At 44.4% G+C, this 27,720-nt stretch overlaps 1 protein-coding gene across 1 annotated transcript in view; it reads right to left on the reverse strand.

Moving 5' to 3' along the window:
* nsd1b (nuclear receptor binding SET domain protein 1b) overlaps window positions 1-27,720 on the reverse strand; it is a 99,404-nt gene that overhangs the window by 2,044 nt on the left and 69,640 nt on the right. The window lies entirely within an intron of this gene.

Raw genomic sequence — 27,720 nt, forward strand, 5'->3', positions numbered from 1 at the left:
TCAGAAGCAGAGTAACCCCGTTCCCAGTTTTATCTCCGTGAGAGCAATGATAAAACGAGCAGAGCAATGTGTGTGGACAAGAGGCGGGTTGCTACGTTTACTGTAGGAAGGGGCTTTTAGACCCATGTTTTTATTTTTTGCTTCGAAAAGAGGGACATCCTCTCAATATGCGGGACGTGGGACATTAGGTAAAATGGCTGTGCAGTATACAACCAAAAGCGGGACACCTGGTCACCCTAACTGTGGCTCGCGTTTGTTTACTGTGGCTCGCGGATTATGTGATGGGCAAGCTACTTGGAAAATGTAGTAAGCTACACTACCAGTTACTCTCGATTAAAATATAGCTCAACAATAATCAAATAAACACAAATATATACTATCTCTATTGGAATGGAGACTTTTCAGCACAGGATAAACTAGGGATGGGCAAAAAAAAACAGATCGATTGATCACATGATGTACTTGAGTACTCGTGGAGGAAAACGCTGTACAAAATAAACGTCTTTTCCGGTGTTTTAGACTTTGCTCTTTTATTTTGAAACCCACCGACCGGAAGTATTGTTGTTATTATCCTAGCAGAACCTATGAGCGGACAACTTGTGTCGTCCGGTTCTGTGTTTTTGAGCTAATGATAAAACAAATGTTGAGATTGTTGGTGAACAACTAACTTTAGGTTAGTTTTAACGTTAGCTACTAACGTTAGATGCAGCTACTACAGGCAATCAACGATGAGGAGGAAGCGTCATAGCATCAACACTAGATCTTTAATCTTTATTTAGCAGTCCAGTTTCTCCGGGCAGTAGCGTATAGCGTTTGTTCACGCTACATCACTACTTGGGTCTATAAATAGCTACACTACAAAGAACGCTACTTGGTTCAAAAGGAGCGACGCTACCATCACGCTACTGAGAAATATAGTTAAGCTATGTAGCGTTGCTACTGCCCAACATACGCATGGTGCTCACAGGAGCTCCCGTGCTGTACTCTGTAGTAACACCAGCGGCCCGCCTCCCCACACGGAGAGGTACTGGTTCCCGCCTCATTAAAACAAACACGCAAATAGCAATTAATTGCGCCCATCAAAATCATTGCATTCATTTTCATTATTGCGCGATAAATTGATTTATTGCTTATTGCAACAGGCCTAGTTGTGAGTAAGTATTCCTTTTTTATATTATAATCATCCACATTCAAGAAAAGCATCATAACAGTCAACAAGTCAAAGTCCTGTGCATTTATTGTGTTTGGTGAATAAAGTGATTCCGACTCTGTTGTGCTCCAGCATATCACCTCTTTATTAAATACTGTAAATAGATAAGCAGGGCTCCAGACTAACTTTTCCCACTAGGAGCACTGGTGCTTCTTACTGAAAGTTTTAGGAGCACCAGCACAAAAGTTAGGCCACTTAAAATCGACAGTGTAGAGAGACAATGGAGCAGCAATTACTGTAATCTATCGGATGGATCTACTAGTTTGGACAGTGTGTGTGGAGAGTGTTAGGCCAGCAAAAAAAAAAGGGGAAAGTTATTTTCTGCCAAGTACGCTTTTCTAGTGGTCCAAGTGGATATTATTTAAAATCCACACTTAATTAGTCTCAGTTCCTTTTACATTTTTATTAAATCACGGCATGGCCATCTGGCCTACGTGGTGGGTCTGCTCGGGACATGGAGCCTGGAAAATTTTCTTTTTACCTGGGAATTGATAGCGGTACCCAACGGTACCTTTTTGGGTACTTTACTCTCTGTAAAACTAAACCAAGTCTAAACATCTCAATTTCAACATTGTTATCAACACACAACCTAAAACCCCTCCCTACCTCCCTCTCCCAAACCGTTCCTACCACCATGTTTTACGTTTAAATATCAAGATATATTATCTGGCCATCGTCAGTAAATACTATCAAACTCCTCTGAAACCAACCAAGGATTTCTCCCAAATGAAGCTGTTAAAAACTCAGGTGCACACCAGTCTGTCCGACTTACGACTGCCTTTTCGAGTTTGTAAATCCTGTTCGTCGCTAAGAACGAATCTACGAAAAGAAGCCATTCGAGAATGCCAAAAAAGTTTGTAAATCGAGTTACGAAGAAATTTGTTGGTAACTTTCTCTTTTTTTTTATCCACTTTTTCTCCTATCTTTCTTGTATTTTCCTCCCATCCCAATTTGAGTCGTTATGCCAATTTCCCCCTCCCCTTCCTGGTCGTTGCGCGCATTTGCCCTCTACTTGCCGGTCTAGGGAGCCCTGAAGTCTATCACATGCTTCCTCTGATACATAGGAGACAGCCAGCAGCCTCTTTTCACCTGGCAGCGAGGACTCTCATTGGGTGAGTGTAACGCGTGGAAGGGCACACTACCTCACCCAGATCCCTTCCTCGCTGTGCAGGCGCCCTGACCGACCTGTAGGAGTCGCTGTTTACAACAACCAGAATACCACCCACCGGCTTCCCTCCCGCTGACACTGCCAATTGTGTCAGTATGACGACCGGCCAAGCCGGAGGCACCGCTGACAGCTGGATTCTATACCAGTGTCTCTGTGGTGGTAGACAGACGCTTAGTCCGCTGCGCTACCTGGCCGCCCCTGTTGGTAACTTTCTCGTAAGTCCTTTCGAGAATGAGGTCCAATGTTATCAACTGACTCAAATCAATACTACCTGGTATTGATAAATACCAATACCCTAAACCACAATCTATCGGCCGATAAGCTCAGATGTGCCGATGGCAGTGGGCGATAAATATCCGTCAATTTGTGTCGCGTCAATCTGGTCCACATGTTCAAACTTTGAAAAAAGTTTCAGTCAAGTGACCTGCACACACAAGCTACTGCATCAAAGTTACTTATGATTAACAAAGGCATTCGTTTTCTGGCATTAACGTTATATAGTTACACGTTCAATAACATCAGCATATTTACCCGAACATAGCAAGCATTACTCATTCATATCTCTCACTTCCTTCCTTTGCTCAGAGAGCCCGTACTGAATTGTACCCATTCTGCAATATGTTAATAAAGTTTTCAATCAGACAAATGTATAGAAAAGCTTTTATTATAACATTTGTTGCAGTAAAATCATTATGCCTCGTTTGGTTATCCTGCAGAGCGCTGGTAGTCTACTCGTGGCCAGCGGGGAGCTAGCGTTATTAGCTATTAGTTTGTTGTGGTTCTTGCATGCAGATCAATGGCAGACTTCCCGGAAGTAAAAAACGAATAAGCGCTTGCCGAGCGGTGTGACGTAATTGGCAGAATCGACTGTCAATCAAAAATTACGGCGTCATTGGCAGATTACGCATGGCGAGCAATGACGTGGTAACACGTTCTTGGCGAGAAAAGGGTTAAAACTCATCAACTTTTTTGAAAGCCAGTGAGTATTTGTTATGTACTAGAGGCTGGTCACTCCTGTGTCACCAGGGCATGCAAGTGAGGGCTGCCAATTAGCCAATTAGTGCTGATTGGTTACCTGCTGGGAGCTGTAAAGACAGACCTAGGAACACACATGCAGAGTCGGTGTTTGGAGAAAGAGCTATTAGGTTCTTCAGTCCTTGTCCGTTGGTTTACCTTAGCACTTTAGTTTACATTTACATTAATAGTTCCTTGGTTTAGTAGCAGTTTTGAGTTAGAGCACAGGGTTTTGGTGTTGGTTACACATAGCCAGGGTCGTAACAATTGGGCGCTCGTCCGGGATCTTTTACCCCTAGAACTTTGTTTGGTGTTTTTTTTTGTTGCACGGGGTGTCATCGTATTATGGTTTGGGTGGTGTTCGTTACATATGGTGTAACGTGGGGGCTGAGCCATTTTCAGCAAACAGGTGAGTATGCCGTATTTGTTTGTAATTTGATGTGACTACTTTTTTTTTTTGATCAAATTTTTTTATTGACACTCACGAAACACATTAACCACAATCACAATACATAGAACTTCACAAGAAAATAACAAAAACAATAATAATAATACAGACTAACAATTATACAGACAAGAGAAAAGAAACCAGAGTTCAACCTTCTAAATTAATTCCAAGGGGTACTATCTAATAAATGGTCTTTCCCAGTGTTCAGCCCCGATTCCCGGCCGTGTGACCCCATATTAATAAAACGTACATCTCCAACCCACCACAAGGACCATTTTTTGGGGGAACACGACCTGAAAACAGAGCAATGAACCTTCATGAAAAAACAAAAACCTGTAGAGGTGTTCCATAGACTCACAGAGACCGTGTAAAAGTGGCCAAACAGTGAAGAAATAGTTAAATAGCTGCCCCCCCATAATATCCCCAGCTAAACTCAAGATGACAAGACAAGGGACAAGACAGACAAAAACATTTCCTCCTCCCCCTCCCAAGAGACCGCCGGACTCACCCGAACACGCACCCCAACCCCGCTCAGCCGCACACTGCGGTCTTTACCTTCTCAGCTGCTGCGAACCACAGGTCAATTCCAGCCTGCCCCACCCCAATCACCCGGGCTGTGGATATCTCAAGATAAATCACATCCAATAGAGTTAGGGACCAGTTAATCATTGTAAGCTTCTCAGGCTCCTTCCATCTCATTGCTATTAGCTTCTTCGCTGCTGTGACGCCCGCTAGGACAACCCTTTTCAGTTGTACGGACGCGGGTAGTGTCGTTATATCGTTCAGGAGTAGCGTAACAGCTGTGAATGGGATAGTTAAGCCACACAGATCTGAAAGTTTGTCCGTTATTGACCTCCAGAAGCGGGCCACTGGTGGGCAATCCCAATACATATGCATATAAGTGCCAGTGGCCTTTTGAGAGCACAAAGTGCACCGAGAGTCGGTTATCAGTCCCATAGCAAATAGCTTCCTAGGTGTAAGATAGGTCCTATGAATATAATTAAAATTAATTTGCTGGTGATTGGGGTTGCGGGAAGATAATGCCACATTTGCCCAAACATCATCCCAGTCAAACTCGGGGTCCAACTCCGGGATATCCACACGCCAGATTGTATCCAATGATAAATTTTTATACGTGGATTGAATTAAGAGCGTATAAAAGTCGGAGACAAACCCTCTGGATGTCGTCCTGTCCACTATGAGCCTGAGGAAGGGGTGTGGGTGCAAGGCTTGAGCCCACGGTACGCCATGCGCCCTCAGTGCTGACCTTAGTTGAAGGTAAAGAAAGAAGGACTCGCCGGGAAGATCATAAAATTCTCTTAAGTCCTGAAACGCACGGAGGCCGTTCTTATCATAAATATCCTCCAGAGTATGCACTCCCCTCCTTTGCCATTGAGGAATATTAACCGGCTTGTGTCCAACAAGTAATTGCTGGTTATTAAAAATTGGAGAGTCCAGGTGCCAAGGGCATTTAACCCCACACGACCTCTGTACATTACGCCACGTTTGGATCACGTGAGTTATGATCGGTCCATACCTCAGCCGGCATTTCGCAATAGAGACAGTGGAGTACACTACATCCTGCAATCTTAGCGGAGACACCGCCGCCGCTTCTAAGGAGCGCCACGATACAGCCTCTACAGGGTCTAGCCAGCACATCAGAGGTCTCAGTGAAAAGGACCAGAAATAAAGTTTAAAATCAGGGATTGCGAGGCCCCCATCTTGTTTCCTACGTTGAGTAGTAGCCCTTTTGATTCTCGGGCGTTTGTTATTCCAGACAAACTTAGATACCATCGATTGTACCTTGCGCCAGTGGTCTATTGGAGGGGGCAGGGGGAGCATTGAGCTAATAAAATGTATCCTAGGCAGGATGTTCATTTTGATTATGGAAGCCCGGGCTTGTAAGGAGTTAGGAAGGGACGACCACCTGTCTAGATCCTGGCGTATTTTATCATAAGTACCCGTGAAGTTGTACTTAGTAGTTTGGTTCAGCGTGGGGAATATCTCTATGCCCAAGTATTTAAAATGTTCTACTATGGGGATATCAGCTGGTAGTCGTACCGCCTTGGCCAGTTCATTAAGAGGTAGGCAGGCTGATTTGTTCCAGTTAATCTTAAAACCTGACAATTTACCAAAGTCGTCGATTATCCTCAATAATTTTGTGGCCGACCGGGAGGGGTCGTCCATGAAAATCAGCAGGTCATCCGCATAGAGAGCAATTTTGTGTGGAGTATTGTTGACCATTATGGGGATGATGTCCTCCGATTGCCTAATAAATTGGGCCAAAGGTTCGAGGGAAAGCGCGAACAGTCCCGGGCTCAGAGGGCAACCCTGTCTAGAAGATCTGGAGACTGGAACAGTGTGGAACAGTTTTTGCCTGTCAGTATCATCGCAGACGGCGAGGCATACAGGACTTTAATCATATGAATAAAACTCTTTCCAAGACCCATGACCTCAAGTACCTTCCACAGGTATGACCACTCAAGTCTGTCAAACGCCTTCATGGCATCCAAAGACAGAACTGTGGATGGAGTTGTATTGTCTTTACTGTTATCGATTACATGCAACAGCCTCCTAAGATTATCTGCAGCCAGACGCCCCGGGATAAAACCAGTTTGATCGCAGTGTACCAATACAGACATAAATCTCTGCAGGCGACGGGCCAGCACCTTGGCAAACACCTTTAAATCTGCCCCGAGAAGACTCAAGGGTCTATAGCTACCACAATCATTGGGATCTTTGTCCTTTTTGAGAAGTAAAGAAATCAACGCCATATTGACATCTCTTGAGAACTCCCCTTGTTCGATAGCGTAATTGATCATATCGAGCATCAATGGACCCAGTTGGTCCCAGAAAGCTAAATACACTTCGGGTGGAATACCATCCCAGCCTGGCGCCTTACCCCTCTGCATTTCAACAATAGTCTCCCTCAATTCTACGAGAGTAATCGGTCTCCCCAGTTCCTTGGCCTCTTCCTCAGAAATGTGGGGTATCTCAAGCCCGCCAATGAACGATTCAAATTTAGAGTCATCCAGATTACCCTCTGAGCTATATAACTGTGAGTAAAACTCTTTAAAAGTGTCATTGATCTTTTTCGAATCAGTAGTGACTGCACCCTGGCTCGTCCTAATCGAGGGGATATCCGAGAATTGATCATTTGAGCGTATTTTCATTGCCAATAGATGGCTAGGTCTGGAGCCGTGAAAATAGTAATTTTGTCTTGTCCTATGTATCAAGAACTCAGACTGTTGTTTAAGTATGGAGTTTATTTCTTTTTTGACTATCTTACGTTGTGTGTTTAGTCGTTCATTATAGTCAGTTTGCAAGGATGCGTATAGGTCCGCATATAATGATTCCAGTCCTTCTAGCTTTTTTGACCGGGATTTTCGCAAATTGGAGGCAAATAGTGTGACATGACCCCTGATGAATCCTTTCAATGCGTTCCACAGGACCCTAGGGTCTTCTACTGTGCCAACGTTGATCTGCAAAAATTCAGCTAGTTTACTCCTGAACTCAGAACAGAAGTCATCGTTCTTTAGCAAGGTCGAATTAAAACGCCATCTGGGAGCTCTTGCGGAGAGCCTGCCAAAGGTTGCCGTAAGGAAAATCCCCTTGTGGTCTGAGAGAGCCAAGGGAACCAATGAGACATCGAAACTATCAAACATATTAGGGGACGCGAATGCATAGTCAATTCGAGAGAAGCTTTTGTGTCTGGCTGACAGGTGAGAGTAATCTCTGAGGGTGGGGTTGCATAAGCGCCAGAGGTCTGTGAGCCCCGTGTCTTTGGCCCACATCCTGAGGGCCTTAGAGGCCCGTTTCTGGTCGCTCGTTTCAGAGGGCCCGGACCTATCCATCTCCGCATTCCAGCACGCATTAAAATCGCCACCCACAATGAGAGCGTATCCATTAAGTTCCAACATATTCTTCGTGATTGTATTATAGAACGCTGAATCAAATGTGTTAGGAGCATACAATGCTATTATAGCCATCTTCCTATGCAAGAATTCAACTTTTGCTATAGTAATCCTTCCCTCCGTGTCCGACCATACATCCAAGATTTTGATATCAAGGTTACGTCTTGTAACTATGACTACTCCTTTCGTCTTATCATCGGCTGAGGATGAGGAGATAACGTGATATTGCCGATTTGCCAGTCTTGACACGTCACCTACCATTAAATGCGTCTCACTAAGGAGAGCAAGGTCAATATTTCTCCTCTTCAATAGCCAAAGGACACTGGCACGCTTGTGTGGGGCGTTAAGCCCTCCTGCGTTCCAAATTAAAATATTCAATTTAGCCATGGTCGAGCTTGTATAAGTGCGTAGAGAACATACCCGTGCAGCCAGGCTGAGTACAGAGGTGCCGATCCCGGCGGGCCCGGACGGTCAATCCCAGGAGTTCAGAGGAGGAACACTTACACACATATAAGACAACAATACATAGAACACATAAAAATACCACCCCAGCTACAACCCCCCCTCCTTCTACTCTAAACCCTAACCCACCCGTCCTACTATAAGTTCCCCTATACCCACTCTCCAATCCCCACCCTATGCCCCATCCACTGAGGATGGTCATCTTCCTATCACTTCCCACTAGAGACATGGATCAATAAGACGCTCCCCACTCCCACCCCCCTCTAGATAAACCCCTGAGTAAACCCCCACTAGTCCAATAAACACAAATAATAATAAAATAAAATTCAATAAAGATATCGGTCGAAACCCACCTGAGCCCTGGCCCCAACATGAGACAACCATAATGGTAAAAATAGCCATTATTAAATAATAACTCCGCATCAACCTGCAGCCCTCTATTTCCGAATCTGCGCTTCAACATCACATTGTTATAGCCCAAAAAGGTATAGGAAAATTCAAAACAAAATTAAATTAAAGCATCCCAGCCGATAGTCTAAGGCAGGTTCGGGTCACAGGTTAATTGTGCAAAATTGTGTGAACAGTGTCAATTAAACAATGACAAAAAAAAAGGGAGGAAGGGAAAAAAAAGGTTATGGTCAAAGTGCATCCCTTTAGCCGTCCCTCTGATCAGGCACAACGGCTGAAATGACATAACCTATGTAAGAATAGAATTAAACACAATCATTCATTAATCAATCCGGGGATGGTAATAGGCAACACCTGACACCACCTGTCATCATACATTGTTTCAATAAAGATATCGGTCGGAGCAGTTAGTCCAAGGTAGGATCGAATCACAGTTAAATTGCTCATTCAAATGCCATTAAAACAGCGACACTAATTATTATATAATTACTCAGCATCAACCCTGTAACCAACTACCTTGGAGTCTGCATATTAATGTCGCAACGTTATAGCATAAGTGGATCACGGAAAATTCAAAACACATTTAAGGCAGATTAGCAGTTAGTCCAAGGTAGAATCGGATCACACTTAAATCGCGTATACGGATGACATAAAAACAGCGACAGTAAGAAAGAAAAAAGGAAAGGAAAAGAGGGTAATGGCTATAGTGCAAGCCATATAATACATTGTTTCAATAAAGATATCGGTCGGAGCAGTTAGTCCAAGGTAGGATCGGATCACAGTTAAATTGCTCATTCAAATGCCATTAAAACAGCGACAATAATTATTATATAATTACTCAGCATCAACCTGTAACCATCTACCCTGGAGTCTGCATATTAATGTATCAACGTTATAGCATAAGTGGCTCACGGAAAATTCAAAACAAAATTAAGGCGAGTCAGCAGTTAGTCCAAGGTAGAACCGGATCACATTTAAATCGCGCATATAGATGACATAAAAACAGCGACAATAGGAAAAAAAAAAAAGGAAAAGAGGGTAATGGCTAGAGTGCAAGCCATATAACCATATAGCCATGAAGTGCAAGCCATACCCGACCCAACCTGTTATCAAATATTGTATATGCATATTCAACCGACCTTGGCATCTACTTTGGATCACCAAAGCTCAAAACAACCTGGATATAAAAATAAAAAGCATATCAGAAGTTAGTTAGGGATTCGGTCACTCTTGAATTGTGCAAACCAATGTCCCTTTGAACAGCAACAGCAACCAAAATACGGTCTCAGCGCAGACCATAGTCGAAGCCCGCTGGCTAGCCCGAGGCTAGCGCGTAAGCTAGTGACGAATCCGGATAGCACGTTAGCCTACTATGTACATTGTTCAGCTAGCTCGTTAGCTTCCAAAGAGGCGATACACAAGTACGACCATGAGGTCAGCTTTAGCAAGTAACAGAAGTCATTGGGAAGCCCCGCTAGTTGGATGGGCAGAGGACAGTTAGCATGTCTGGGCATGACAGCAAGTGTTTGTGAATAGTCGACCTAATCAATGTATATAGGTCCAAACCGCCAAGTCACTCACCCTCCATAGATATCAAGCAACAGACTCGGGTGTCTCCGCGAGATATTCCTTCGCTTTAGCCAACGACCAAAACAAACGCTGACCACCGACCTTCTCCAACACAGATAATTTCGCGGGAGCGAATAACGTGGGCCTCAGGCCTAGTTTCCATAGCTTAGTCAGGACCACCTTGTACTCGGCTCTCTGAGCTTGAACCTCCGGTGTAAAGTCCTCGAAAATGGCCACTTTGTGATCGCCAAGCCTCAGAGTACCCCTTCTGGTACGAGCCGACCGCATGATGATTTCTCTCTTTTGGAGTCTGTTCAGCTTGACTATGATGGGCCTCGGTTCTTTGTTCACGCCGGGAGAAAACCTGCCCGCTCTGTAGGCCGACTCACAGATAGGAGGCATAGGGAGGACGTCTGTCCCTAGTAACTTCTGCAGCAGTTCGGGCACGGTCTCAGAGAGACGGCCTTCACCGCTGGTCTCCGGTACTCCAACAATCCTGACGTTGTGGCGTCTATCCCGGGACTGCATCTCCTCCATCGCCGACTGTAGTTTGTTGACTTCAGCCTGCCTAGCCAGCAGGGCGGATTCAAGACCCGCCATCTTCTCACACTGTGATGATACCTCCGTTGTTAGCATGGCTAGTTCGTTAGCATTAGCCGAAGAGGCAGCGTGTATCGCCTCCATCTTGTCTGTTAGCGGTACTACCGCCAGCCGTATTTCCTCTGATATCTCACGACGGAGGCTGATACAGAAATCCGCCAACACTTTCTTCTGTGCTTCAGCGATGCGTGCCTCAGAGTCTGCGTGTACTTTCTTCTGTGCTTCAGCGATGCGTGTCTCAGAGTCTGCGTGTAGCTTGGTCATGACCAAGAGCACAGCTTCGCTTAACTCCCCGACAGCGGGAGACGGTGCGGCCATGCTCGGTGTCGTGCCTAATTCTTTCATGGCTCTGGTTTCCACCCCCGCCATCGTAGAAAGTCGAAAAAAGTTGATGAATGTATACTAAGCACGACGACCTAGCAAACAGATAAAAAACAAATAAAAATAAAATAAAGACTAATGGGGAGAAACGTATATTCAGCACGGTAGAAGGGAGCTCATGTGAAACACGTCTACTCCATGATCGCTCAGCTCCGCCCCTTGATGTGACTACTTATGCTGTTAAAATATATAGTTTAGTAGGCACCACATGTAGACCGCCCCAACAGGTCGAGACGCCCACGGAGGACGCCATAGCCCATGTGCTGCACACAGCAGCATCACACCTGGACAAGAGGCAGGGGAACTATGTGAGAATGCTATTCATCGACTACAGCTCGGCATTCAATACCATAGTCCCCTCCATACTCATAGCCAAGCTCAGGGACCTGGGCTTGAACTATGACCTCTGCCAGTGGGTCTTGGACTTCCTGACTGGCAGACCCCAGGTGGTGAGAGCAGGCAACTGCACCTCCTCATCCATCACCCTCAACATAGGGGCCCCCCAGGGCTGTGTTCTGAGTCCCCTCCTCTACTCCCTGTACACACACGACTGTGTGGCTCAGCGGAGTAGCAATACAATCATCAAATTTGCTGACGACACAGTGGTGGTGGGCCTGATCTCTGCCAACGACGAGAGGGCCTACCTGGAAGAGGTCAAGGTCCTGGCGGGATGGTGCCAGGAAAACAGCCTCTCCCTGAACGTCAGCAAAACAAAGGAGATGATTGTGGACTTCAGGAGGTCGGGGGTCAAGGACTACAGCCCCCTCAGCATCGACGGGGCACCGGTTGAGAGAGTCAACAGCTTTAAGTACCTCGGAGCCTACATATCCGAGGACTTGACATGGACCACACACATTGACAGTGTTGTGAAGAAGGCACGACAACGCCTCTACTTCTTCAGGCGCCTAAGGAAGTTCCAAGTCAGTCAGAAGATCCTTAAGAACTTCTACTCATGTACAATAGAGAGCATCTTGACCGGCAACATCACCTCCTGGTTTGGGAATAGCACTGCACAAGACCGAAGCAGACTACAAAGAGTGACACGTTCAGCCGAACGCTCAATTGGAGGGGGGCTCCCCACCCTCCAGAACATTTACAACAAGCGTTGCAAGGGCAAGGCTAAGAGAATCATTAAAGACTCCAGTCACCCGAACAACTGCCTCTTTGAACTGCTGCGGTCAGGCAAGCGATACCGGAGTCTCAAGGCGAGCACAGAAAGACTCAGAAGAAGCTTCTATCCCCAGGCCATCAGGCTGCTAAACGAACAATGAACACTACACAACAACAACCACCAAACGCACATAGCACACTCATCCACACGCACACACTTTAAACAAACACACTGTAGCACCCACTCCACACACTTTATAGCACACACCCACTTTAAACAAACACACTGTAGCACCCACTCCCCACACTTTATATTTATTGATGAAGGATTGCACTACAACTCGTACACCTTACTGTAAATTGTACCTAAATTGTACCTCATCCCATTTCTGCTTTGCACTATATAGTACTGTACATTAGTACACTGCATAGTATTGTATATTATATGGTAACTCAGAACATTTTTGAACATATTTGATACTATCTTGTCTAGCACAGTCTCTGGAGCGTAACAGTAAGAAGCATTTTGTATGAAAGTATTCTGTACTTCTGTATGACAACTATTAAAGAAACTTGAAACTTGATAGGGATATTATTTTCTGGTTGTTGGTTAGCGTCCGGTGCACCACGTACTCCTGGGGCGGTCAATGAAATGATTGGTATATGATCTTTGACTGGTAGCAGGTGTGGTTGAAGAAAGTTAGGTCTACAGGGCATTAGTTTAAGGGTAGGTAGATTAGGGCGGCCAGGAAACACAGGTAGTGTGGTAGGGCTTGATTTAGTGTTTCTTAGGGTAGACATGTGGTAGGCCGGTTTTTTCTGCAGTTTAGACGTAGAAGCAGGGAGCGAAATTAACTTTTTGACTCACCGGCCAGTGGCGGGTAGATGGGAAGAATCTACCCGCCAAGCATATTTCTTACCCGCCAACTTTTTTTTGATAAAACATTTTTTTATTATTATTTTATATAATTTTTTTTTTAATAAAATATATATATTATATAATCATACTTGTGATTGTGTTATCTGCGAGACATCGCCACCTCGCTGTCTGCAAACAGCTCCACTGTCTGTGTGTATACTCGAGTGGCCTCCAGCTCCAGCAAGGATTCTCCGGGGGTGCAGCTGGACCCTAAACGCTACATTCAGCATGCAAAAGAATTCTCCGGCGCTGCACCTGGACCCTAGTCAGCAGCCCTCACTCATGCGATGTAAACCAGGGACTCGAATACGCATGTTGTTGTTGTAGCCACATTGATGCCAGGAGCTTTCTGTAGCTACTGCTGGATGGCGTTGGGACAACGCCTCAGTGAACTATTTAGTTTACTGCGACATTTCGTAGTGACTAGTTACCTAGCCAACGGAGGTATTATGCACTGGACTATTGCTGATGGATTTGTTGATGTCGGGAGCTATCCGTAGCTAGCCGGCTGGATAACGTTACACAATGCCTCAAAGTCATGTATTAAACTAAGTGAATAGTTGACTGGGTCATTTTGTAACGGTAGCTAACGTTATCTCACGAAGGTCCCACACTGACCAGACTAACGTCACGGTGAGGCAATAGCCTCTGTTTACATGCAACAGGTGGGGAGGGGGTAGCAGCAGCAGCAGTGCGCGCTTCATGTGTGCTGAGACAGCGAGTGAGAACTCCGCTAAAGAATTGGATCATGATTTTCGATTTTCACATGACTATTTGATTGAGCGCCACACGGCGCTCAGACGTCTCAGTGGGAGGCGCCAAATGTAAAAACTGAGCGCAAATGGCGGGTGGCGCTCTCTAGTTTCGGTCCCTGCGTAGAAGCATATGTGGTCACATCAGGTTAGAAGGCGCACCTGTTTGGAATATTTTGTTGGATTTATTTTGTTTGTTTAAGTGTTTGGTGAGCATACCTGGTAGCACCTAACACCATGAGTGTATGACACGTCTATTTGGGGTGGGTGTTTTTTTTTTTTTATGTTTTTTTTTGCGTCCTTGAAATGTGCGCTCCGTAGCACACATTGCCACCGCGTCCCTTTATGATTATTATTAGTGGCTTTGGCATTCTGTATGGTTCTTCATTGGTTCGTCGTGGTTCTTTAGTCGTTCTTCAGTGGTTCTTTAGTGTTTCTTTGGTGGCTCGTTAGGTGGATTGTGTGTGTGCTAGGGTGCTTTTGGCAGCTTTTTGGTGACTCTAAGGTGAACGGGTTGTGGTGCTGGTGCAGAAAAGATGGCTTCCGTTAGGGATTTTGTGGATCACCCTTCACATGACATGTTGGAGAGGTTTTCAAAAGAACAGCTTCTCGAGCTTGCTGTGCACTACAAGGTCGAGCTTACTCCCAGTGAGAAACGTTTGAAACCATCTGCCTTGGGTGCTTTGAGGGTTTTGCTCATTAGGGAACAGGTGCTTGAGGAGAGGGTGGAGGAGCCTCCTTTGTCTGACGTGTCTCCGCTATTATCTGGTGCTGAGGGTGAGTGGAGGATTAGGGAGTTGGAGTTTAAGGAAAGGCAGCTGGAGCGGGAGCGTGAGGAGAGGAGAGAGGAGCGTGCGCTTAAGGAGAGAAGAGAGGAGCGTGAGTTTAACAGTGAGCGTGAGCTTAAGGAGAGAGAACAGGAGCGTTACTTGAAGGACTTAGAGCACAAGCGTGCGCAGAAGGAGCTTGAATATAAGCATGCTGCCTTGCTGGCGGGTGCTCTGCATCCAGAGTCACGTTCCGGGTTTGATGTAGGCAGGAATATTAGGATGGTGCCACCATTTTTTGAGAAAGACGTGGAAAGATATTTTCCCCTTTTTGAACGGGTGGCAACCACATTGAAGTGGCCTGATACCGCCTGGACACTGCTGCTGCAATGTGTTTTGGTTGGTAGGGCACAAGAAGCCTACACTGCTCTGTCCCTTGAACAAAGCGCTGATTATGAGCTGGTTAAAGCTTCCATTTTGAGGGCTTATGAGTTGGTCCCTGAGGCCTATCGTCAGCGTTTTAGAGGTTATCGTAGGTCCGAGGGGCAGTCTTATGTTGAGTTTGGAAGGGAGAAGGAGAACCTGTTTGACAGGTGGTGCACTTCTCAGAAGGCAGAGTCAAGAGAGCAGCTTAGGCAGTTGATTCTCCTAGAGGAATTTAAAAGATGTGTTCCTGATACCGTTTCCACACATCTAAATGAGCGTGGGGTATCGAAGATAGGCAACGCCGCTGTCTTCGCCGATGAGTTTGTGTTGACACACAAGTCCGTGTTTTTGGAGGACTACCGTGTTGAGTCCGGGGATAGGCGTCCTGTTCAGGGGGGCCGTTTCCCAAAACCGGTGTCTGCTGGTCAATTAACTTCACCTCCTAGGCGGTGTGGTTCTGCTGGTGCATTCCCAGAAGGGATTATCTGTTTTTACTGTAAGGAACCTGGTCATATCATTGCTGGATGCCCGGTGCTTGAGCAGAAAAATTTCAGAACCGTGGCTCTGGTAGAAACCATATGCAGGACGCCTATGCCAACGTTAGATGGGGATGGGGAAGGTATCAAACGTGTGGACAAAGAGCTCGAGGGTTCCTCAAGGTTTATGATGAATGGATTTGTTTCCCTGACTAATGCACTAGAGTCCAAACAGGCTATAACAATTTGGAGAGATACCGGTGCTTTTCAGTCCCTCATTCTGGAGGGGGTTTTGCCGTTTTCAGAAAACTCTTCTTTGCATTCAGATGTCGTTGTTCGGGGCTTTGGGGGTGGATTTGTGGATGCACCTTTGCATGAGGTCACGCTCAATTCTCCCTTAGTATCAGGCAATGTTGTTGTGGGGGTATGTTCTCACATTCCCATAAAGGGGGTGTCCATCATTCTAGGAAATGATTTGGCTGGTGACAAAGTGTTGGCTACTCCGGTTGTAACTCCCATTCCTGTGGTTTCTGAGGTCTCTAATGAGCTGGCACAGAAACATCCAGGAGTGTTTCCTGTGTGTGCTGTGGCACGAGAAATGTCAAAGGACAAAAGTGATGTTGTTGATACTTCGACTTGGGACATTACACTTAGTGACACATTCTTTGTTGAATTAAAAGGTGCACCTGTTGAGAATTTTGGAAAGCACACTGTGGATGTACCTCTGCATAATGATTCTCTTGATTGTGGTTTTGTGTTAGGCCCGGTGGTGAAACCAGAGTTGACAGGCGTGCCGGAGAAGCATGTGACAGGAGATGATATGGCAGCGCAGTGTCTCAAGGTCTTCCCAGCCTGTACGGTGGCTGAGGCCACGAACGAATTGGAGGAGGAGTGTGGGAAGGATGCTATGAGAGGTGCTGTTTTTTCATGTGACACCGTTCTAGTTGGAGGGGCTACTAAGCTTGATTTAGGCTGCCAGCCTTCCCACAATAGCTCTATTGTCCCTAATGTTTCACTTGTGGGCAGGGATGGTCCCAGTATGTCAGTTGATGATTCTGACATTGATCCACATGTCCACACTGATTCTCTGCCATGCACTAGGTGTGATGGTCAACCTAGTTACCTGAGAAAAGAGGGTTGGGGGAAGATGGCGGCGTAGAGGAAGGACATAGTGGAACGGGCTCCTACACAAAAATCCTGAAAAACCTGATGTATCGAACATACTCCGCCTAACTTCAGTTTATGTTAACCCACGCTTATTAAGCACATAACCAACAAAGAAATGCCACCCAAAAGGACCGAACCGAGCAGGAAGACGGTGACATCGCCCACGTTAGCAATAGTGCTTGCGAGACCGCAAGGAGCTAACGCACCGGCTAACGGGGAAGCTAATGCAGCTAACGTCGAAGCTAACGATGAAACACCGCCGATATGGTTTACTGGGGAACTGGAGAAAGTATTCGACAGAATTCAAGCCATGATGGAACTTAAGATGAACTCTCTAAGCATCTCGGTGGAAAGACTTATCAGTGACAACCAGGCACTGGGGCAACGTGTTAAGGAAATGGAGGGAGTGCAAGCTAGCTTCGGTGATAGCCTCGACTACCTACAACAAGACCTCAGCGATCATAGGAAAGACACAGAGGAGGAGATCTGCGGTCTGAGGGAAAAGCTGGACGAATTGGAAAACAGAGGGAGAAGAAAGAATCTGCGACTGGTGGGATTCCCAGAAGGTGTGGAGGGGAAAAGCTCTATCGATTTCCTACAGGAATGGCTCCCCAAAATACTGGAGCTGGACACCGGGCAAACCATTGAGATAGAGCGGGCTCACCGTACGCTCCAACGCCGTCCCGAAGAAGGCAGCCTCCCCCGAGCCATAGTGATCCAGCTACTCCGTTTCACCGATGTGACGAGAATCCTGGACGCGGCGTGGAAAAAGAAATCACTGGCATACGGTAATTCTACTATCAAGATCTTCAAGGATATGTCCACGGCCCTCTACAAGAAGAGAAAAGCTTTCATGCCGTTGAAGAAGAAGCTACACGAGAACAACGTATCCTTCAAGCTGCTCCATCCCACTAACTTGAGCGTGGAGCTACCGGAGGGCAGACGTACTTTTACTTCTCCGGGGTCGGCAGAGACGTATCTGAGTAAGCACCACCCGGCTATGCTGAAGTGATCCAGCGGTCGTCACTCAACCATAAAGGAGCGGTAAATAAAGACACATACCAGGCAATAAGCCTCATACTCTAATTACTTTTTGAAATGTTAACCGCCGGGTAATACATGTCGTTATTGGCGACACTGGACATGAGATGTTGTTAAGCCTCACGGGACCTTTTGTTGTGAGTTCATATTACTAAGTTTAATTTCAAGACGGTTATGTGCTAATGGGTATATGTAGGTGTACATGTTTATTCATACATGTGTGCACATTACATTTATGCATTTTAAGCGTTGATATTACCCCTGGGGAAAAAAAAGATATTAAAAAAAAAGAAGGGTGTGTATATATATATATACATGTTTTGAAATGCTTAAAGGAGATGTTCGTACCCACACCTTTAATTACTTAACCTAAACCTGGTAGGGAGCCCGGCTCCGCTTGGTAGGATAGGGTATGGTACTACGCAAGATTACGGGAGGATTTATAGGCCAGGGGGATTTTTTATTTTATTTTTTGGGAAGGGGGGGGGGGGGGGGGGGGGGGCATTAAGGGGAAAAGGGAGGGGTTCAGACAGGACTGTTTTTGTGAATTGGTTTATAATGTTTACACATCTAGGTATTGTATACCATGTTTTCAGGTATCCCAGTGTCCTACTAAACAGCTATACCAACCACATGGGTGAATGACATACTCGTTTCTGAGTTGGAATATTAATGGTCTTAACCGGCAAGTTAAACGCCGTAAAGTGCTTAGCTTCATCAGAAGACATCAAATAGACGTGGCCTTCCTGCAAGAGTCTCACTTGGATGACGCAGAGCACAGTAAACTGGGGAAACAATGGCAAGGGCAAATATTTTTCTCCTCATTCACATCGTCAGCAAGGGGGGTGGCTATTCTGGTAAGAAGAGGGATCCCCTTCCAACCGAACCTAGTTGAAAAGGATAAAGGGGGAAGATATATTTTAGTCAGGGGATATATGGGAGACCAACTGGTCACTATGCTGAATGTATATGGTCCGAACCACGATGACCCTAACTTCTATGTGAACCTTTTTCTTAAAGTGACATGCGCCCCTTCAGAACTTATAATTGGTGGTGACTTTAACCTGGTATTAGACCCTGCTATGGACAGATCCTCCCCTACCCCTAAACCTTTGACCTCAGCGGCCAAGGCTCTTAAAAAAGAACTTATGGATCTTAATTTGTTGGATACATGGCGGGAGGGGCATGCATCTCAAAGGGAATACAGCTTCTACTCACACATGCACAACAGCTACTCTAGGATTGATACGTTCTTTATACATACAGCAAAACTCCATCTTGTTTCGTCCTGCGAATACTTAGCCATGACACACTCAGACCACGCCCCCCTTTTGACTAAAATAGCCTTAAGCGACTCTCACACAAACTCCAAACGCTGGAGGTTTCCTAATTTTCTAAATAACGATGAGGATTTTGTCAAATTAATTAACAAACAGTTGGACTGGTATTTATTGAGTAATAGGGGCTCGGCCTCACCAGCTATAGTCTGGGAGACCCTTAAAGCTTACATAAGAGGCTACATTATTAGTTACTCTTCCTGGAAAAAGAAACAATATCAAACCAAATTACGCTCACTAGAGTCTGATATAAAAGCGCTTGAAAATCAACACTCCCTATTACAATCACAGACCTTATTGGTTCAGATAACGGCAAAAAAGGCAGAATATAACACTATCACCTCGCGAGAGGTAGAAAACGCTATGTCAAGGTTGAAACATCGCTACTATGAGCAGGGTGACAAGGCAGGGAAACTACTAGCGTGGCAAATTAGAAGGGAGGATGCCGCTAGGTGTATTCCGGCCATTAGGGTAAGCGACAAAGGGGAGTTGACCCGGAACCCACTGCTCATAAATCGGGCCTTCTCAGACTTCTACAAGTCTCTCTACTCCTCGCAGGGGGAGAAGAGACAGGAGATGTGTGAGTTCTTGGACAACCTAGACATACCTACGATAACAAAAGGCACAAGGGGGGTCCTTGACGAGGCGATAACTAAGCAAGAAATACTAGATGCCTTATCAAAACTGACGCCAGGGAAAGCTCCAGGGCCGGACGGCTTCTCCATAGACTTCTACAAGGCATTTATTAGCAAATTGATAGACCCTCTCCTAGAAATGTTCAACTACTCTATTGAGAATGACCAACTACCTGATACCCTTGAGCAAGCTCTTATTATAGTCCTGCCAAAACCAGGGAAGGACCCTACCTTATGCGGGTCGTACAGACCAATTTCGATCCTTTCCAACGAATATAAAATATTTACTAAAATCATAGCCACTCGACTTGAGAGAGTAACCTCCTCACTTATTAATACGGACCAGACCGGTTTCATACAAAATCGCTCATTAATAGACAACGTGAGAAGATTTCTTAACTTGACGCATTGTGCCAAATCCATAGAAGACCCAGTCATAGCGATCTCGTTGGACGCGGAGAAGGCATTTGACCGAGTAGAGTGGCACTTTCTCTTCGCTGTTCTACAAAAAATGAACTTTGGCCCAAATATGCTAAGAATGATCCATATGCTGTACCTTAACCCTACAGCCAGGATACAGACCAACTCAGAGATTTCACCTTCTTTCCCTCTAAGGCGCGGTACTAGGCAGGGTTGCCCTCTTTCCCCGACACTTTTTGCGCTGGTAATCGAACCCCTGGCTATAGCAATAAGGTCACATAAAGCTATTAGTGGGATCAAGGTGGGTCCTGAGAGCCATGTCATCTCTTTATACGCGGACGACATAGTCCTGTTTCTAACCAATCTCGACTCATCCATGCCTGCCCTTATGGAAACACTGTCAAAGTATAATGTAATCTCAGGCTACAAGATTAATGCACAAAAAAGCGTGGCCATGCCACTTAACTCACTAGCCGAAAAAATGCCAAGGTCCAATTTCCCCTTCCAGTGGAACTCACAATTTGTAACATATTTGGGTCTAAAAATCCCGAACCAAATAGATACAATTTTCTTACTAAATCATGACCCACTACTTAAAAAGGTGGAGAAGGACCTAGATAGATGGATGCAGCTGCCTCTCTCGCTAATCGGACGTGTGAACTGCATTAAGATGAACATCCTACCTAAATTTCTCTATCTTTTTCAAACCCTCCCTATATCTATACATAAGAACTTCTTCAAGAAATTACAAAGGATAATATCTGCATTCATATGGAGAAGGAAGGTCCCTAGAATTAAAATTAAAACCCTATATAATTCCCCCCAGTGTGGTGGACTGAAACTCCCGGACTTCCAACGCTATTACTGGGCTGCACAGACAAGGGCTCTGTGGATTTGGCAGAATGAGTCGACTAATTCCCCTGCCTGGAGACAAATAGAACAATGCCATACGATGGACGTACCGCTGGCCGGAATTCCTTTTATCAGGAAGTACCACACCCTGAAGAATTGTTCAGATAACCCATTTATTAAACACACAGCAAGAACATGGTTTGAGATTCAGACACATCTTGGTAGCTTTATTGCATTTCACAGGAAGACCCCCTTCCACAACAATCCAGCTTTGCCAGAATCACTTAGAGATGGCATCACCAAGAAGTGGTACACTCAGGGAATTAAAACTTTTGGGGACCTATTTGATAATAACATACTTATGTCCTTTGAACAGTTACGTGCCGCCTTCCACCTTCCAACTACTAATTTCTTTAAATACCTACAGGTCAGACACTTCATAGGTACAGGTCAGGGAGGAAACGCCACTCTTCCAAAACCCCTCCTCATAGATGATATTCTAAAAGGAGTTATTCACACTAGAGGCATCCTATCATTAACATATGATAGAATCCTGACCAGTACAGAAATTATACCCCTAAATGCCAAGAACAAATGGGAGCGGGACCTGGACTGTACCTTTGATGAAGATGAATGGGAATCACTATGTGAGTCTGCACTATCTTTTTCATATAACACTCGACATAAACTTATGCAATTTAACATTCTCCATAGAACCTATTTTACGCCGGAAAGACTTCACAGGATGAATGAGGCTATCTCTGACCTTTGCCCTAGGTGCTCAACGGAAACAGGTAGCCTGCTCCACATGTTCTGGGAATGTAACAAACTGAGACCTTACTGGGGCTCAATTTGGGAGACTCTCGAAGAGGTCACAGGCCTTGAGATCCCATGTACACCTAAATTAGCATTATTAGGAGACATGTCTGACATTTCTCCAGATAAGAGAGGCAAGGTGCGGATCATTAAATTGGCCATGATTGCAGGGAACAAGTGTATTGCCATGCTGTGGAAAAGTGCTGAATCCCCCCCCATGTCTATGTGGCTTAGTGAAATCTCTTCGTACATGGCATCAGAGAAAATAATGTTCAATCTTAAGAAAAAACCACGTCTCTTTGATAAATGCTGGGCTGGGTTTAGGCAATACTTAGAACAGATTACATAGTAGGTTGATGATATAGGCTATTATTGAAGCTCCCTTTTGTCTTTCTGAAGGGTATATATTGCAATGAATGATACTGTAAATGTTATTAGTTGCTTGTTGAAGAGAAAAGATGGAATGGTAGACATTTATTTGTTTGGTGTAGTATGGGCACCTGTTAGACGGGTGTAACTGGGTTTACAAAACTCTCAAAATGTGTAAAAAAAGAAAAAACTGAATTTGTCGAGGTCCTAGTCTGGGGGGAGGGAGGGGGGGTCTGGCCGATTTTTTTTTTTTTTTCAGGGGGGGGGGGGGTTAATATGCATTTATTTTTCTGTAACTCGGGGAGGGGGGGGGGCAGTTGGCAGCATTTCCTTTTGTATGGTTGTTGAACTGATGCTGTTAAACTGAAAAAAAAAAAAAAAAAGAAAATACCTATAAACATATTGTTTAAAAAAAAAGAATGAAAAGGGAACAAGGGAACTATAAAATAAATTGAAATGTAAATAAACAAGGTAAAGATAGAATTGACCGTTGAACCCATGTCACCCCCTCTCTTTTATTTTTGTTTTCTTTTTTAGTGATGCACGATATATTGGCCGCTGACATAATATCGGCCGATATGGCCGTTTTTTTTACACATCGGTATCGGCCCGATATCAAGATAGGGCCGATATGGGCCGATATAATTTTTTATTTTTTTTTTATTTAAAATGTAATATTATTTTTTCTTTTTACATGTTTTGGCCTTAAACTGTTTCAAAATATCAGTAATTTCTGAAAATAAGTTACAAAAGTAAAAAAAAAGTATGCGTTTTGGAAAGTAGCTCTTTGTTTGATTATCATAAAAAAGTGTTTTCTGTGCAGAGATGTCGACATCGGTGGATGTCGGTGCCGACCAGAACAGCAATATTAATGTCGGTTAGCGGTATCGGCCACCATTTTCACATCGGTGCATCACTATTCTTTTGGATGTTATAATTTTTTCTTTATTGTTTCTGTCTGTTTAATTGTATTGTCTGAGATGTCTGTAAATCAAAAATGCAAATAAAAATATAAGTTAAAAAAAAACCTAGTTACCTGTGTCCTGTGGAGCAGGAGCCGCCTTCGCGACCTGGTCTGTTGAGTGGCAGCCATTTTGATTTTGATCAGGACAAAGTTATTTTGGGTGACGCCATTTTAGATGGTGTTCCAGACGTTATTGTGACTGTCGTACTGCCAGGTACACTGGGGCTGTACCTGAGGCGGTACAGCCTACTCTGGATGTTCACGGTGTGCAGTATCCTGAACTGCCAGTGCCAGGTGGGATGGATATGGGTGCGGTGGTGGTATCAGTGATTTATGGTTTTGTTGTGCTGTGTTCTGTTCTGTTAAGCGCAGTTCTCAGGTTGATTTTGGTTTGCAGTATAATTTTGACAGATCGGTATCGGTGGTCGTGTTCGACAGGGGCCGACCCGGTTCTTGCCTTGAACCATTTTTATGTTTACGTTGGATCCTCCAGTTTACCCCTTGTTGTGTATACAGACCATAACCCTTTGGTGTTTCTTCGCAGCATGGTGAATTCGAACCATCGTTTGATGCGATGGAGTTTGTTCCTCCAGGCGTATAACTTGGATATTCGCCACATTCGTGGGAGGGACAACGTGCTAGCAGACGCCCTCTCACGATCATAGTACCGGTGTTTGTGGTACCCGTTATCGCTGTTGTGGTAGAGGCCCTGACACCTAAGGGCTCACAGTTGTTTTTTGTTTTGTTTATGGGTTGTTGTGTAGTGGTTGCCTCTTGGGCAACCAGTTTGGTGGGGGAGGTGTTATGTACTAGAGGCTGGTCACTCCTGTGTCACCAGGGCATGCAAGTGAGGGCTGCCAATTAGCCAATTAGTGCTGATTGGTTACCTGCTGGGAGCTGTAAAGACAGACCTAGGAACACACATGCAGAGTCGGTGTTTGGAGAAAGAGCTATTAGGTTCTTCAGTCCTTGTCCGTTGGTTTACCTTAGCACTTTAGTTTACATTTACATTAATAGTTCCTTGGTTTAGTAGCAGTTTTGAGTTAGAGCACAGGGTTTTGGTGTTGGTTACACATAGGTTGCGTACCCATGAGCCAGGGTCGTAACAGTATTGTATGACTCAGACTTCAGCAATAATCATGACTCATGAGCATTATGAAATAAAAACACTAGTGCTGTCAGGCGATTAATAAAATGTATCTAATTAATTACAGGATTTGTAATTAATTAATCTAATCAATCGCATTTTAATCGCATAACCATTTTATGCCTGATATTCTATATTCTATAATCATATTTCAAATTGCATGTGTCCGGATAGCAGAATTCAGTACTGTATCTACAAAACCTTCTGTTTAATCATCTTCCATCTATTAATTTGCTTAGATTTTGCAGGTCTGGTCAATTTGAGCATGGTGTTATTCACAGTCAAAGATAATAAAAAAAATGTATTGATATTCTCATTTGGTTCATTACAATTTACTCAAAATAAAATTTCCATTCAATCAATCACCGCGCAGATCGATTGATTGAATGAAAATGTTATTAACAGATTGCAGAATGGGTACAATACAGTACGGCTCAATACACACAAGGGGATGCAGACTAGGGATGGGTACCGAATTCTGTACTTTTGAGGTACCAAACCGAAACACGTCGGTACTACCGAGTATCGATTCAAGTGAGATACAGAAAAAAAATAAAAATAATAATAATAATTTTTTAACTTTTTCTTTTTTACCTTTTTTCTTTTCATGTCAACGTTCACACGCACAATATATGCTTACCTAGGATTTGACTTGATTCAACAACAAAGCAGTCGGAGCAATGGCAAGCCGAAAACTGTCGAAATTGTAGTTATTTGAAGTTTGGATTTTTTTTCACGACTGAGGTAGGTAAATTAAATTTCTTGAGACTAAAGTACCGAAAAAAGGTACCGTTGGGTACCGGTATCGATTCACAGGTACCGGTACCGTATCGGTTCAAATGTGAAAGGTACCCATCCCAGAGAAAGACTTTCGTCTTGTTTACATCAGGGTCCCCCATTTTTTTTTTTTTTTTTTATTAGTCTTTTTCCCCCTCCATTTTCCTCCGATTTTCTCCCATCCCAATGTTAGTCGTATGCCAATTCCCAGTCCCTTCCTGGTCGCTGCGCTTTACCCCCCACAGTCAGATCATTTGGGAGAGTGGAGGCTACCACGTGCTTCCTCCGACACACGTCCAGCCAATCACCGCTTCTTTTCACCTGGCAGCGCGGATTCTCATTGAGAGGGCGTAGCGTGTGGGAGGACCACACTATCCCCCTCACGTCCAATCCGCGCTTAGCAGGCGCCCCGACCGAACTGTAGGAGTCGCTGTTTACAACGACCCGGACCCACCCCGCCAGCTTCTCCCACCCTCTGATACAGCCAATTGTATCAGTGCAGACGGCCAGGCAAGCTGGTGACAACCCCGGAGCTGTGAGCTGGATTCGAACAGGCGAACCAAGCTCACAGCTCCGGGGCTGGTGACGAACGCAATCTCCGCTCGACCACCTAACCGCCCTAGGGTCCCCCATTTTCAATTCATAATGAATTGTAAGTAAGGGTGCAACTTGCACCGTGCAATCCATTCTTTGTGGATCTAGCCCACAGTATTTCTGACACTGGGAATACATTCCCTAGAATCAGATACCAAGAACATGCAAATGGACCATATTAAAAAAAAAAGTCTGTAAATGTGTATTCGACATTCTTATGGAATGAATGAGATACAAAAAAAATATTATAAAAAAAAAAGAATATATATATATATATATCTTTTGTAATTAATTTTGAGTTAATTTTCATAACACGATAATTTGCTGTGTAATTAATTAATCTAATTGACGCGATAAACTGACAGCCCTAAAAAACACACATGGCATGGTGGAATTAATACCATTAACATATTTCTTGATGTTTCCTTTTTTTAAGTAAGTAAAGAGGCCTATGTTCATATCGGTGAGCACAATTTGTAACACAAAAAGAGAAACGTGTAGCCTATTTATTTATTTAATATTTTATTTATTCATTTTATTATTATTATTTTATTTGTTGCCATGCCTAAAATAATAGTCAAGCATAGGGCTAAAACATTTTCATAAACAATATAATTTCTTGTTATGGTTATAATAAAAGCTTTTCTATACATTTGTCTGATTGATTGATTGAAAACTTTATTAACAGATTGCAGAATGGGTACAATACAGTACAGCTCAGTGGACTGGAGGATGAAGACCAGAAAAAGACTTTCGGCTTTTTTACATAAGGGTCCTTCATTTTCAATTAATCAAAACATTTAGAGACATACAAATATACAGTAGTTTAATAAAAAAAATTAAAAAAATTATATATAAAAAATAAAATTATAATATATATATTTTTTTGCCACAAACATCGGTATCGGTATCGGCCGATTGTGTTAGTTGAACAATCGGTATCGGTGGCAAATTTTCATATCGGTGCATCTGTGTCTCTAATTACCATTTTGGCGGATTGCTCTAATTCAGTTGAGACAATCTCCTCCCCCAGTGAATTAGGTCATTCTGATTTGACTGTTTTGCTGACGTGAATAAGGCACTGATCTGCATAACTAACTCCCCCTCTATGGTTGTAGCGCAACCATGCGAGTGTAAATACCTGCACTTCCTCAAGCGGGTGCCGACAGAGAGAGGCAGAGAACGAGCGAGCGAGAGAGAGATAAAGAGGGAGAGAGAGATAAAGAGGGAGAGAGAGAGAGAGATAGAGATAGAGGGACAGGAGCTTCTGTCTGGGAAACAAACACACATATTTACACACACACACAACCTGACCGGCGCGCAGGGTAACACAAACACACACGCATTTACACACACACAACCTGACCGGCGCGCGGGGAAACACAAACACACATGCATTTACAAACACACAACCTGACCGGCGCGCGGGGAAACACAAACACACACGCATTTTACACACAACCTGACCGGCGCGCGTGGAGGGTCTTCTCCCTGGTAGAGAGAGAGAGGGACCGTGCGCAGGAGTGTGTAAATGTGTGTGCGCACAGGGCTGGTGGAGGGTCTTCTCCCTGGGATATCACTGTCAAAATATCTTTGACTCCCACGCGCACGCCCATATTCCGATCCGTGCAATAATATTCACAGCGGTATATATTGTCATTTGAAACAAGTTACCAATGCCTTGTCCCGTGGGATTATGCCCCCCGCGGCGAAATGAATTAGTATCCCCCTCAATCTTTCTACCTCTCTCTCTGTGCCAGTCGCAGACTGTGGGCGACTGTCACTCAAAGTGCTTATGGGCGGAGCCCAGCCCAAACAGCTTGGAATCTTGAAGTTAAATTGTTTTGCTTTTGAGTAATTGATTAAAAATATAAAACAATGAATTAAAAAAAAATTTAACTTTACAGATGTGTTCCATAGACTCACAGGAATTGTGTAAAGTTGCCCAAATAGTGAAAGGAATAGCAATGCATGTCC

This window comes from Notolepis coatsorum (genome assembly GCF_963971535.1).
Source record: "Notolepis coatsorum genome assembly, chromosome: 8".
Taxonomy (NCBI): Eukaryota; Metazoa; Chordata; class Actinopteri; order Aulopiformes; family Paralepididae; genus Notolepis; species Notolepis coatsorum.